Source organism: Globicephala melas, chromosome 17 (genome assembly GCF_963455315.2).
Source record: "Globicephala melas chromosome 17, mGloMel1.2, whole genome shotgun sequence".
NCBI classification, from domain to species: domain Eukaryota; kingdom Metazoa; phylum Chordata; class Mammalia; order Artiodactyla; family Delphinidae; genus Globicephala; species Globicephala melas.
Window position 1 is genome coordinate 75,354,616 of NC_083330.1, and position 15,016 is coordinate 75,369,631.

Here is a 15,016-nt window from a genome sequence, read left to right on the forward strand (position 1 = left end):
TCGGATTGGTAAGGCCGCTGCACACTCACTGCCAGGGCAGAGAGCTGTGGCGTGACCTTCTGTGATTCCATCAAGGCGGCTACCTTTCCTGGAGACCCTATCACAGGAGTACAAGTGGAACGGTCTGCTTCGAGAGAGGAGGAAATTCTGGGAGCAAAGAGACCAGGATCTTGATGACCTTTTCTGGAGTTTGGAAGTTGGGGAGGTCTGTTACACTGAGACAGACTTTTCCTGATGTAGGAGGTATTAACATACTGTGTGGATCAGGCATGGAAAGCTTGTTCCTGGAAGTAGAAGGACTTTGAAGAAAGCTGGGGCCTGAAATGATGACTCTGGACGTTGCCCACGGGCAAGGGGTTTGTAAGCAGAAGGCTGATTTTGTTACATGGTGACCTGAAAAGCTCTGTGGACCCATCTATCCTGGCACAAAGGCTGTGCTTTGTAGAGTAATGGCATTGGGGTTCCGAGGCCTGTGCCCACGAGGTCCGTAGGGATGCTTGTGGAAGCAAGGTCACCATTGAGAGGACGAGCCTTCTCGGAACTCTAGAGAATCACCTTCAACGGAGCAGCGGCACGGCCACGAGAAGCCCAGAGCAAGGGACCAAGCAACCCAGTTTTCTCCTAGCCTGGCATTCAGAAAAGGACCCTGGTCCACTGTGGAATCTCAGAGCTTCTTGGACAATACGAGACGGGGGAGGCACGCTGGCACGTCTGCCAACAGGGCATTTAGAGACACAAGCCCGTTTGTGGAATAGCCAAAGAGTTGTGAACACACTGGCACCTTCAGTACTTGAAGCGTATCAGACGGACGATACATCAATAAAGGGCTGCATTTTGTTGTCATTTTTATTTTGCCATTTGAAAGAAAGCAAATGTTTTTCTTACTTTCTACTTGACCCTCTGTACATGGAATATTAAATATTTTGTTTCAGTGCCCATAGAGGTGAGTGTAAGCCTTAACCATATCTCCAGATTAATATGTTTCTATGGGTTTTGCTATAAAATATATTAATTCATTAAATTCTTATGAATCACCTGCTATGCATCAAGTCATAGGTTAAAACAAAACAAAACAGATTCAGTCATCAACAATCACAGGGTTCCTTCACAGAGAACAGACCTGTGGTTGCTAAGGGGGAAGGGGAGTGGGGAAGGGATGGAGTGGGGGTTTGCGACTGGCAGATGCAAACTACTGTATATAGAATGGATAACCAGCAAGATGGATAAACAACAAGATGGATAAACAACAAGGTCCTACCGTATGGCACAGGGAACTATATTCAATATCCTGTGATAAACCGTAATGGAAAAGAATATGAAAAAGAATGTATGTATGTATGTATATATAGATATATACACACACACACATATAAACTGAATCACTTTGCTGTACAGCAGAAATTAACACAACATTGTAAATCAACTCTACTTCAATAAAACAAAGTAAACGAAAACGAAACAAAACAAAACAAAAACAATCATAGGGTTCCTTGCAGGGTGTTCCTGTCTGGAACATCTATCCATGGAGTAGGGATGAGAAGTCCCTTAATTGTTCACCTCCACAGACTTCTCCTTGTCTGAACGAATTTCTCAGCTTTCCAGATACACTGAATGATTTAAAACATCTTATATAGGCTACTTTAGCAGTTTTAATGGAGGGAGCAAATTCTGTACAACAAACTGGGTTTGGGCACAGATGTTGTTACTTATAACTCTATGGTTTGAAAAAGTCACTTCTGCGCTTCCCTGGTGGCGCAGTGGTTGAGAGTCCGCCTGCCGATGCAGGGGACGCGGGTTCGTGCCCCGGTCCGGGAAGATCCCACATGCCGCAGGGCGGCTGGGCCCGTGAGCCATGGCCGCTGAGCCTGCGCGTCCGGAGCCTGTGCTCCGCAACGGGAGGGGCCACAATAGTGAGAGGCCCGCGTACCGCAAAAAAAAAAAAAAAAAAAAAAGAAAGAAAAAGTCACTTCTCTGTAAAGATACAGCAAACCGTGTGGCTCATTTCACGTTGCTCTACAAAAGTTAGCCCGCGACTGGTTCGTCTGAGTTCCAGGCACTTTATGTTCCTCATCTCACTTGACCTTGGGTATGACAGTCTTCATTTCCCTCATGAGGGAACGCAGGATCATTGGGTTAAGTTACATCCTCAGCAGCAAATGTATCAACAGTAGATGGTGACTCCAAATCATGTGCTTCTTTTCATTCTTTCATCTCTGAGTTTGTTTACTCATTTATTATTTAACTAAATGACCCCGTAGACAATGTTAGACATAATACCAGTCACTGGTGACGGTACAGCAACAAGAAGGGCTAGCCTGCAGTGTTTAGCGCAATACTTCCCAACTTCTTTCTCTCCTCACCGCACTCACGATACTCCATTACTTCTGTTTCACAGAAAAAGAACTGAAGTCCTAGCATGACGGAACAGCAGGCCTTGTGTATTATACTCACTCAAATACGCACTGAATCAAGCAATTAATTAGTTATTAATGAAGGCAGGGATACAAAGGGATGATTTTTGGAAGGTTCCCTATGTTGGGGGGAAGCTCCAGTTCCCAGGACGTCTGACTCCTATCTTAGTCTGCAAGAAAACTCGAGTTACAAAGCAGAGACCGTGGCCTGGCAGAAATTCATGCTTGCAGAAGGAGGGCAACTAAACCAAAGAACACAGGAAAGAAAAAAATACCTTTTAAATTCCTGAAAATGAACAAGGGCTGCTGATGTAATTTGGCCGTGAGCATCCTCCCATGAACACTGAGTGGCCTTAATTACTTAATTATAAACCCTTTTCACCTACCTATTAGAATGAGCCCAGTCAGGCTAGCACTTGATAACACTTTATTAGCCAATAATGTGCACTGCTATGTAATTTCAAAAGTAAAAGGCCAGAGGGCCGCCTCAAACACACTCCAGTCGCCCAAGACTTCCCCTGCTGGGCTTCCTTCTGATCGGTCCTAACCCCTGTGCAGTCTCAGGTATTTCCATTTGTATTCTAATTATAGAGTCCAGTCCATGGCCTTGCCTCTCACGCTTTTGTAACGACAAGAAATGGATTGGAGTTCAAAGACATGGATTTCCTCAGGGCTCTGCCATTTGTACACCGCGCACCTGTGAACAAGGAACTTACCTGGTCTGAACCTGGGTTTCCGCCCCTGTGACCTGGGGATGGGAGTTCAAGGGTTGGGAGGGTTGAATGAGATGACCTAGGAGTGTACCGGGCACAGAGTCTAACATTTAACAGGTGGTCTCGGAGAAACGGCAGTGAATATACTGCTGGACGGAGAGAAGCGTGCAGCTGATGTGACGATGAAACGTTATCCACGGTGGAATTCTAGCAGCTGCTAGCAGAACTCTCGAGGGAAGTGGAAAGGGAATCCTCAATTGTTTCTTGATCCTGGGAAGACAGCAGGCTTGGCACAGGGCAGTGGGCACTGCCTGGAAAGACAGTGTTTCAGGAATCTCCCTGTTTATAGCTGGGAGTCTTTCAGTGAGATGTTAACTCTCCCAGCCTTAGTTCGTTCACAGACGAAAATGGCAATAATGATTTGACTCACCAGGATGGCAAGAAGATTCCTTATTTTTTTGTTTGTTTGTTTTTGTTTGTTTTTCTTTTTTACACTGTATATCTTAATTTTATTTTTTTAACATCTTTATTGGAGTATAATTGCTTTACAGTGGTGTGTTAGTTTCTGCTCTATAACAAAGTGAATCAGCTATACATATACATACATCCTCATATCTCTTCCCTCCTGCGTCTCCCTCCCTCCCACCCTCCGTATCCCACCCCTCTAGGTGGTCACAAAGCACCGAGCTGATCTCCCTGTGCTATGCGGCTGCTTCCCACTAGCCATCTATTTTACGTTTGGTAGTGTATATATGTCCATGCCACTCTCTCACTTCGTCCCAGCTTCCCCTTCCCGCTCCCCACCTGCCTGCTGATGGCAAGTAGCTATGTTCATGGTTTCCCTCTCCTCCCTGCTCCCCCTGGGATGGCTCCTCCTGCTCTTCCTACCTCTGTGTTGGAGTCCTCCATCTACGTCTTGCTGTTTCCAAGGCTTTATATGCCACTCACAAGCTGAGAACCCTCAAATGCCTGACTCCAGCTGCACCTTTGTCCTGAGTGGACCTGATCCCTCGCCCACTCGACATTACTCCTTTGATGTCAAATCCACACCATAAACTTACATACCCAATATAGAACCTTCGGTTGTGTCCCTCCCCCAATCTCTCTCTCTTTTTTTTTTAATCAAGTACTTCTTGTTATTTTATTATTGGTAAATAATGGAAGAAAAAATGGTCCTCATTTTTATATCTTTTTTTTTTTTACATTATCATTCTTAGAGCACTCTTTCTTTTTTGGCTAATTTTGTTGTTCAGTCTCCTGTTGCTTTTAGGTATTATAAATTTTTTTTTTAAACATCCTTATTGGGGTATAATTGCTTTACAATGGTGTGTTAGTTTCTGCTTTATAACATAGTTTCTGCTTTATAACAAAGTGAATAAAAAACATGGAACGCTTCCCGAATTTGCGTGTCATCCTGGCACAAGGGCCATGCTAATGTCATTCCAATTTTAGCATATGTGCTGCGGAAGCGAGCACCCTCCCCCAGTCTCTCAATCACACAGAGTAAAATACTTCCTGGTCATCTCTGATTGCTCTTTCTCCCTCACCCTCTCACCCAATCCATAAAGCCTGTGGGTTTACATTCAAAATGCGGTTCTGATGAATCCCTTCTGGGTCCCTTCATAATCTTCTCTCAATAGAGAATACGGAAAACTTTATTTCTCCTTCTACTATGACTACTCTTTAGTCTATTCATATAAAATATCAAGCAGACTTCATCACCGCCCTCCCCCCACTGCATTTAGAATAAAATCTACATTACCTACTATGGTTGAACTGGCCCTAAATGACCAGTTTGGAAGCTGTAGTCCAGGTGAGGGTTTAGCACAGAGCCAGGTCTTTTCCTGAAGTCTAGGTCAGGCAAATATTTATCAAATGCATGACTGACCAAGGCTCCAAGGGGTCTGATCACTGAGAATCTGGCAACAATGTTTAATAAACATTTGTGGAAGTGAATTGAATCTGGGCTCAAGCAGCCTGCCGCTCAGGGCTCTGTTTGCTGCTATGTCCTCAAGATGACCCAGAATCCACACCTATCCTGTTCCCTTACACACAGCCAGTGCTAAGTATGCCTGAAATATACAGCCTGGGGTTTTCTGAGAGGGGTATAACCAAGGCTCCACCTTCTAATTCTGAAACCCATTCTGTTCAAAAGTCATCAGACCCAGCAAATGGGAGGCAAAGAGCCCTGTTTATGTGATTCAGACTTTCCCGAGCCATCTGCCTCGGCCATGTGCTTCCCAAGGAGAACTAAGTATAGCACAATTGCAGCTAATCAAATCTTTGTAAGAGCTGCAGCATCCCCGCCCAGTCGTGGGCCTGGCATGTTCCAAGGAGCACAGAGCCCTCCTCCAGCCCAAGGTGACCTTGGCCTTAATGGCAGACCACAGAATGTAGGGGGCAGTTGTGACTTGCTAGGAAAATATCAGGGAGTGCCGAGAGTAGGTAAGAACAGGTGGTCACTCTGTCTTTCTCTTCCACGGAGACAGAAGTCCCCTCCAGTAGATCAGTCCCATGGCTATGGCCAAGACTGACCAGTCCAGAGAGAGAGCTGCGCCCCAGGCCCCAACTCTCTCCAAGAGCTGAACCCACCACTGTCCCCTCCCCAAGCCGTGAATGAGTGGAGCTCCCCCCAGTCAAGGCCATTCTCACCTGGACTCTCCTCCAATGCCTCACCTTCCTCTATTACACCCCTGTCTGTTAGGACACATACCCCAAATGGTTAGCACAGGTACCCACCAATCAGAATGCGTGCCGGGCACAGTGACGGGCAGTGTCCTGGAGGCCATCTGCTGTGCCGGGCACAAATCCTTTATTTATGGACTACAGGGAATGCGAGGGTTTGGGGAAGGGACCAGGCTAACTGGCCAGTGGCATCTGAGGGCAGTGGCTACCCTGACAACTGCCCCTACCAGATGCATGGGCTGAACATCGCCCCTCGTTCAAATGAACATGGTTTCTCCAAACCACGTGCAGGGCAGCCCAGCCTCTCTGCTGAGACCTGTCCCTGCAGCTAGAGGGGTTATTATTTTTGCCCCTCAGAAGTCCCATGCTTTCATCTCACTCCTTCTCCCTCTAAACTCAGTGTCAGCCCAGAGGAACCTGAGTGCCTATCCTCCAGGACATGGGTGGCCTTGCAGCCGCTACTTCCCCCTTCCCTGCATCAGCATCTCGTCCTTCTGCTGTGCATCTGTGCGTGGACCTGGAAACTACCCCAGGGCAGCTCTCCTCTCTCCAACACAAACCGTCTCCATCGCTAGATACCCCCAGGCTCTCAGAGCTGGTCTGCATGCCTTAGAGTCCTGGACTCTGATGGGTCACCCTGACTCAGACCTGGCAGTGGCTGAACCTAGTAATTGACCTTCAACTTCCCACACAGCAAATGCAGGACACAAGGGTGTCTACCCCATGCCCTGACCCAACTGAGATACTCCTTGATCTGAACTTCTTAGCTCCAGCCTACAACTGGACCAGTCTCAGAACAGCTGGAGTGTCTGGCAACCACCCACTCACGTGGTGCTGACACTGCAGGGAGTAGGACCCTGAGGAATTGAGCTAGGATCTGCTCCCTCCCCATCCTCCTGGCCAACTTCACTCTCCCCTTCAGCAGCTTTCTCTGACAGTCGCAGCCTAGAGGGAATGTGGATCCCACACGTTCACTCAGCATTCGGAAGATGCTCCATTTCTGACTGTACCCCCTCAACACACGTACACCCCATTCATCAAAAATATTGAGAATTCCAGAGTCTGTGATGGATCTGGGGACATGAGACAGTCGCTGTTCTTGAAGAAGGCCGTTATCATTCTTTTCCCATGAATAAATGCCATGATTTCCCCCAATAGTTTCACCTTTTGAATCGTGCACTTATAACCCATCACAGGTGATCAATGGGTGTTTGGTCAATTACAGAGATACGGCAAGATGGCGTGAGGAATGTCAGAGAACTTTCTAGACCACAGGGACTTGGGGGGGAGGGGCACTGCTAAGAGGTCTGGGTTAGTGTCTCGATTTTTCCCTATTACAAGGACGTGATGTTCCTTTCATCACTTTGCTTTCTGTAAAATGCAGCTATAATCTCTAATTATGGTATTGTCATGAGTACCAAATTAGATCACAGGAAGCAATGTCTATCATTCGCTAAAATGAACACTACTTTTCAATGTTCTAATTACTTTCTTAATTATTTGGGGGGGAGGGAGTTACTGGCTAATAGTGACTTCTACCATGTCAAATACAAGTTCATTTCTGATTAGAAATAAAAGCTAATAAAACTAATACAAATTATGTTATTGATAATTTTCAGAGGTCCAAGCATAGTGCTTGCTCAAAGTCAGTAATCTATGAATATCCTTTGAATATTCTTTTTCCTATGACCTTTTTCCCACTAAGCTTTCTTCTTCTCATTCATCATAGACCCTGCTTGTTTTGTCCCTTCTTCAGACATCCTCTCAATGGCCCAGGCAGATCATTGCTCCCTCTTCTGACCCCAGAGCAGTCTGCAGCAGCTGACTTAGAGCACCTGTCGTGTGCAGTTGCAGTTCTGTATGACTCTCCTCTGAGCCTGCAGAATACATCACTCACCACTGCATTCTTAGCTTCTAGCAAGGAGCCTGGCGTCAAAGAACACAATTAATATTTTTTTTAATGAATTGATAGCCTCATCCTCATCTCAAAAACCTGTGTCTCCTTGCAAATGTCACCCCTTCATGGAGATTTTCCCATTCATTGTAGTTACAAGTAGCCCAGGCTCTGAATCAGCTCTGCATTCAAGTTCAGACTCTCCATTCACTTGTAATTTGTTTCTACATTTTTCCATTTAGTCTTCTTAAAAAAATGATTGAAGTATAGTAGATAGTATATACTCCATTATAGGTTATTACAAGATAATGGGTATAATTCCTTTGTTTTATACAGCATAGTTTTGTTACTTATCTATTTATATAAAATAGTTTGTTAATCCCATACCCCTATCTTGCCCCTTCCCCTTCCCTCTCCCCTCTGGTAACTACCAGTTTATTTTCTATACCTGTGAATCTGTTTCTGTTTTGCTGTATACATTTGTTTGTATTATTTTTTTTAGAGTCCACATATAAGTGATATAGTACAGTATTTGCCTCTAATTTCACTAAGCATAATATTTTCTAGGTTCATGGACATTGCTGCAAATGGCAGAATTTCATTTTTTATGGCAGAATAATATTCCATTTTATATATATATATATATATATGTATCTCCCATTTTCTTCATCCATTCGTCTGTCCATGGACACTTGGGTTGTTGCCATATCTTGGCTATTGTAAATAGTGTTGCTATGAACATTAGGGTGCGTGCATCTTTTCAAATTAGTGTTTTTGATTTTTCCACTTGCAAATTACTTATGCTTTTTGAGCCTAATGTCCTTCATGTGTAAACTAACCATAAAAACCTCTTCTTCTAAAGCGTTATCGTGAAAGTTAGATAAGACAGTGATTGGTGTCATTATTTGTATTAACAGTGCGCTTTATCCATGTTCACACCTTTGTTGTGTGTATTCCACCTGCTACTTTATTCAGCTCGGAATCACCTTATCTTCACCCACATGCCCACCCCCTCCCCCATCATTCTACAAGCTACTTGAAAGCACAGACAATAGGATGGTCATTGGAGTGTCTTTCCTGTGACCTAGGTGAGTGCTTTGAATAAACCAGGTGCTCAATAAGACTCTGGCAAAGTAATAGGTAGAGCCTGGTTATCTCCAAAGGTAGACTGAGTCCTCATTGAGGAAGACAAATTGTCCTTTTTCATCTGAGCCACTATTCTAAGTCTGAGAATCCACACATCCATGTGGGGACTACTAGCTAAAAGGAAATCACATAGTTCTGTAAACCCATTTCACAGATAGGAACTGGGAGGCTCAAGAAGATGGAGACTCCAGCCTAAGGGCAAAACTAGCAGTGGAACCCAGAATCCAGCCTCCAAGTCCAGGGCTCTTCCTCCTGCCCCTCAACAGCCTCCCTTGGTGCTCACTGGGGCACGGAAGGACTGTTTGCAAGGCTGTTTCAATGCCTTTGTGTCGGAGCAAATTCTATAAACAGCACCTGAAAGTTGCAGCAGCACCTGCCTGGGTGTCAGCCAAGGCTTGGCCAGTGGCCTCCAAGATCAATGCACACCTGGGCCTGTGTCCTCAGAATCAATTATTGCAGATTTAGATTCAATTACCAGATGGCCCCTTCTCTCAGGCTAATTCTTCTGCACGTCTCCACTTTGGCGCAGAGGTGATCGTGCAAAACTGCTGATGTGCACCACAGCCGCCATCACCCACCTGGCATGAGCTGGGGGCAGGAGATGGGGGCAGCTCTCCTTTCCGACATCCCGGCAGAGTCGGCCTCCCCCACTGCATGCTGGGCTGCCACGGTATCACATGCCTCGTGATCACACCTCATCTCCTCATTTTTTTTTTTTTTTTTGTGGTACGCGGGCCTCTCACTGCTGTGGCCTCTCCCGTTGCGGAGCACAGGCTCCGGACGCACAGGCTCAGCAGCCATGGCTCACGGGCCCAGCCGCTCCACGGCATGTGGGACCTTCCCGGACCAGTGCACAAACCCGTGTCTCCTGCATCAGCAGGCGGACTCTCAACCACTGCGCCACCAGGGAAGCCCCTCCTCATTATTTAATGTCTGTTTGAGTTTCCTGGGGTTCAGTCATGTAGTTCATCTCAGCAGCCATATGACTGGGGCTGAGAAAAAGTAAACTTTTAATGACTGTAATGATTTTCCCTTCTTTATTTTACGTAGTTAACTTCTCCTAAACTAGATCCTTCCCAACGGCTTTTTTTTTTAACATATTTATTGGAGTATAATTGCTTTACAATGGTGTGTTAGTTTCTGCTTTATAACAAAGTGAATCAGCTATACATATACACATATCCCCATATCCCCTCCCTCTTGCGTCTCCCTCCCACCCTCCCTATCCCACCCCTCTAGGTGGTCACAAAGCACCGAGCTGATCTCCCTGTGCTATACGGCTACTTCCCACTAGCTATCTATTTTACATTTGGTAGTGTATAGATGTCCATGCCACTCCCTCACTTCATCCCAGCTTCCACTTCTGCTTCCCCTCCCCGCTCCCCATGTCCTCAAGTCCATTCTCTACATCTGCATCTTTATTCCTGTCCTGCCCCTAGGTTCTTCAGAACCTTTTTTTTTTTAGATTCCATATATATCCAATGGCTTTTAAGTGAAGTCAATTTTCTCTCCTTAGAACTAAAATACATACAAAAGCCAAAACTCTCAGCCCTCCTGGCTATCACTCTCTCTCTCTCCCTCCTTGCCCGAGCAGTGAGCTTACCCAAAGAATGCCTCTACTGGCTGTCTCCATTTCTTCATCATTTTACTCACACTTCAGTGCCCCCCAAATCTAGTTTCTGGACGCTTATCACCACCCAAAGAGCTCCTATCAAGGTGACGAATGCGCTAGCTGTCACTAAGATGTCCAGGAAAGTTTTAATGCACGTTGTACTTGAATTCTCAGAAACTTTCTGCAATGTCGGTCAATGCTTCCTCCTTGAACTATCCCCTCCCGTGGCCTCTGTGAAATCAAGTTCCACTAGTTTCCTCTTGACTCTAGGGTAGCTTTCGTCTGCGTCCTTATCAAAGTCACCTCCCTGCTGCCCTCAGTGTCACTCCCCACCTCCCTTACAGCGGTTTGTTTTACTTAAGTTACTGCTGGAGTCATACTGACTGTATTCTCTTGCAACCAGAATGTAAGCCCTATGAGAGCACTAAATTGGTCTGTTTTATGCATTCTCCAAGTCTTGTACATAAAACGGAATGCAGTACATAGCCAGTCAATGAATCCATGCGTCTAACCCAGACTTCTCCTCTACGTTCAAGACCTTGAAGTCCAGTCGCCTACTTGAGATCTTCTGTTTGGATTTTCAAAGGCAGCACATACTTAGCATGTTTCAAACCACCACTAGAGGGGGAAAAAAAAGCTAAGATGCTGGTTTCTCTTCCAACATTCCTTATTTGACTAAATGGCTCTATGAACCACCTTGTCGTGTAAACCAGAAATCTGAGAGTCACCGTCTCCCTCCGCCTTCTGAGTGTGATCCCTCATCTCTCCATCTCAACCACCAACCAACCTGCCCGTGCTCACATGGCTTCTCACCTGGACGGCTCAATGGCCTTCGTTCTGCTCAACCTTGCTTCTGGTCTGTCTCTCTACAATATTTCCAAGGAAGCATATTTTCAGTACACAAATAGAATCAAGTTGCTACCCTGCTCAAAATCTTTCAGTATCTTTCCATTCCTTTTAGGATACAGGAGACACTTTTTTGCCCTAATACAGTCCTCAAAGCCAATTTGCCCCTGTTTATCCTCATCTCGTTCCAGGCTCCCTTGTTCACTCTTCCGCAGCCGCAGTGGCCTGTCGTCCCCCTTCTGTCACTGCATCACCTTTGCCCATGCCGCTCCTTCTGCCTGGAGTGGCCCTTCCCTTCCCTATGGATCACGCCAACTTCTGCTCACCCATCTCTTTCCCCAGAGAATGTTCTCTCATCGCCCTAAACCTTGTCAAACCCATGATTACAAGCCCTCATAACACAAGGCATCTCTCTGAGTACTCTGATATTAGTTGGTGTAAAAATGACCTTGACTGTTTGAATAATCTCCTACGTTAGACAAGTCTTCTGTGAACGACAGGCTCCTTTTGCCCAAACAGAACTATCTGCTTGATAGATATTTGTTGAATGTGAAATTTTAAAATATATTTTTAGGTTTGAAAAAATGGATAAAGACTCTAACCTACTGACTTTTTAATATCTTTAAAAAAATCGTTTCCTTCTCATTTGATCATTACAAAAAATCATCAAACGAGTTATCCACTTGAAACAAAACTAGCACTGTAACTGTGGCAATGATTCAACAACACCCAACTCCTTGACTCCACTGACTTATAAACTCTCTCCGATGGTTTCCTCCTTTGAAGATGGAAACCGAGATACTTTCCTCCAAGGACTGCTCGGAGAATTGATGAAACAGTATTTACAAAATACCTAGCACAGTGCTGGTGTATCAGTTACAATATCCATAGAAATGTATTAGTGCCATTGCTACCGGTCCATGGAAATATGGGTCATCCACTGGGACATATTTCAGAAGGCTGAGGTAAAGCGCACTGCCTTCAATGAAGATAAACAAGAACGCTCATTTTCAGGAGTCATGACTTTTATCGCGCTTTAAACTTTAACAATATTGACCCAAACTGCTCTAAACCAAGGCGATCAATACTGGAGAGCGTGTGCTCAGCTGAAGCTTTCAAACAGAATTTAGATGAAAGGGGAAGCATCTTTCAGTGAGGTCTGGAAGTGATGTGAAATTCTTGTCATCCACCTACTCATTCTTTCACCCATCCATCAATCCATGGACTCCGCACCTCAGCACTGAGTGACAAAGCTGCGATAGCAGGTGTGTGAGTCATGGCAGTAAGCAAGTTTCTGTCCTCCTAGGACTTACACTGTGGTAAGGGGGGGAAAGAAATGCTCGAGCAATCATTCAGTTACAACGTCACACATGCTACAGAAAGAGAAACAAAAGGGATAGAGCACACTCAATTTGGGGTGCGGGAAGCGCATGACCTAAAGGTGAGAAGAGGCATCTTATGGGCTATGAAAACTGAAGTTTGACAGTGGCCACAACAGACCCTACAAACCAATGTGAAGGGCTAGACTCAAAAGCAAGGCTCACAAAGGGAGTGGATGAGAACCATGACTCTACATTCCTCAGTTGGATTAGAGGAGTGACACAACATCAGGTAGACAGGGAAGAAAGAAGTTTAGAGAGAACAAACATACAGATGTTTGGAGAAAGCCGTTGCCATGAAGTCAGTCTCTATTTACACCACCTGCAATGGAGGAGAGAAAAGAGGTGTCACCTCCTCTCTTCCAAGCACGGAGGGCCTACCCAAACAGCTTAATACAGATCCCTCCAGTTCGGGGACCGGAGGACCAGTGCATGTTTGACTCCTCAGAAAGTTAAGGCCACTCGATTGCAGCAGGAGAGAGGTTAATGCATTGGGATAAGCTTAGACATTCAGAATTTGTTGAGGCAAAGGAGACGTTATTTATGGACCAGACACGAGATCTGTAGGAGAGCTGACCTGGTGCCGTTTTAAGGCCAGCTCAGGGGAACCACGTGAGTGACAAGAAGATCCCGGCAGGGGAAGTCTACGTGAGTGAAAGACATCCAATCACAAGATGGAGATCCAGGGCAGGCTGAGCCAGCAGGGAGGCGTGTGGAGTTGCTGATACGGGACCCCTGAGGTTGCACCCCATTAGCAGCATGGAACACCAGCTCACATGAAAATGATGGTGAAGCCAAACAGACCCACATACAAATCCCAACCCCACCATGTTCCTCCCTAAGCCTCAGTTTCCCCAGCTATAACTGGGAATACTGTTGACTATAACCATAGATTGTTGGGAAGAATACATCCCCATTTGTAGGACTGACAGGAAAGCTCAACTTAAGCTGAGAAGCAAAAGCGTTGAAACATCAACTCCAAAGGTTAGCATGACTTTGTCTAAAACAAAGATAAAGGACAAGCTACAGACTAGGAGAAGATATTTTCTACACGATACATCAAGGCATCGTGAGCGAAGCTGTGTTTGGCAGGAGGTAGGAGACAAAGTTACATCAATAAGGAGCAAATTATCCAAAAACAGCAGCAAAGGTTGTAAATGGGAAACTCATAAAAGGGAAAATAAGAATAGCTCATAAACACATGAAAGGAAAGTGATTAGGGAAAGGCAGACAAAACAAGATACTGATTTGTGCAGGGAAATATCCTCGTGAACTGCTGGTGGAAGTTTGAACTGGAACTTTGAAACGCCTTCTGGCACTTTTCTTTCATTTAAGTCTGCACGCCCGATGGATGCTTCAGCAACAGGGCTTTTTGTCATCTGGAGCAGGTCCTCACACATTCGCACAAGGAGGCGTGCACAGCGATGTTGTCTGAGTTGTCATTGTGTACAAATGCCCCCTGAACAGCGGCGTGCCAGCACAAGTCTAAAAACTGTCTTCCAAACAGAACTGATTTGCTGATTTCCTGGTGCCAACAGTCCTCCACCCCCTCCATGGCCAGTTTCAAGCTACCCACACGAAGTTACCAAACCTGAGAAGAGATGCACACAATCAACTCTCAGGCACAGGTGTGAGATGACCACAGCACACCTCGGTCTCCATCTGCATATGTGAACAGACTTTGTCAAAGTAAGAAAAAGACAAAATCTACCCATTATCTCTTGGTGAGTAGAACATGAAATGAAATGCAGAGAACGCAGACCCGCAAGTTAGCCGTGGTTTCTTTGGGGATGGGTGGGGTCTCGCATTTGGATAGTGGGCAAAAATATTTGTAGCCCGATTTGTAACGTGCTCAAGGAGAATTTAGTCATAGATCACTTATGTGATCCAATTCATAAAATACTGAAATTGTTAAAATGACAGAATGGTGTTACTTATGCAGCAAATTAATGAGATGGCCAATTAATGTTGATTCCTTTATTATCTCTCTTCTACCATTAGCTCCCGTGAACCCTGCGGGAAACAAATTAAGTTTGTTCATTCATCCATTAAATGCACGGTTACTGGGTGCCCACTTGTGCCAAGTGCTGCAGGAGAATATGGATGCGACCAAGACTTACACCAAATTCCCCAACCTGGGGGGGTCATAATCTTGTTGGTGGAGAAACCTGTGTCTGGCAGGTCCTTACGGAACGAAATCAGTGATTCCTAAAGTAAGAATGAGACATCAGACTGTCTACTCTAGTCTTCAAAGACATTTACTTTAAATTAAGAGGAATTAAGGAAATTCTTATTAAACATCTGTATTCATGACACAGCTGTTCCAAGGG

The 15,016-nt window shown here is 45.3% G+C and overlaps 1 protein-coding gene and 1 pseudogene across 3 annotated transcripts in view; both read right to left on the bottom strand.

Moving 5' to 3' along the window:
* Window positions 1–15,016, bottom strand: part of FAM135B (family with sequence similarity 135 member B) — a 269,866-nt gene that overhangs the window by 101,379 nt on the left and 153,471 nt on the right. The gene's annotated exons all lie outside the window — the stretch shown is intronic.
* LOC115863429 (U6 spliceosomal RNA) lies at window positions 4,503–4,600 on the bottom strand (annotated as a pseudogene).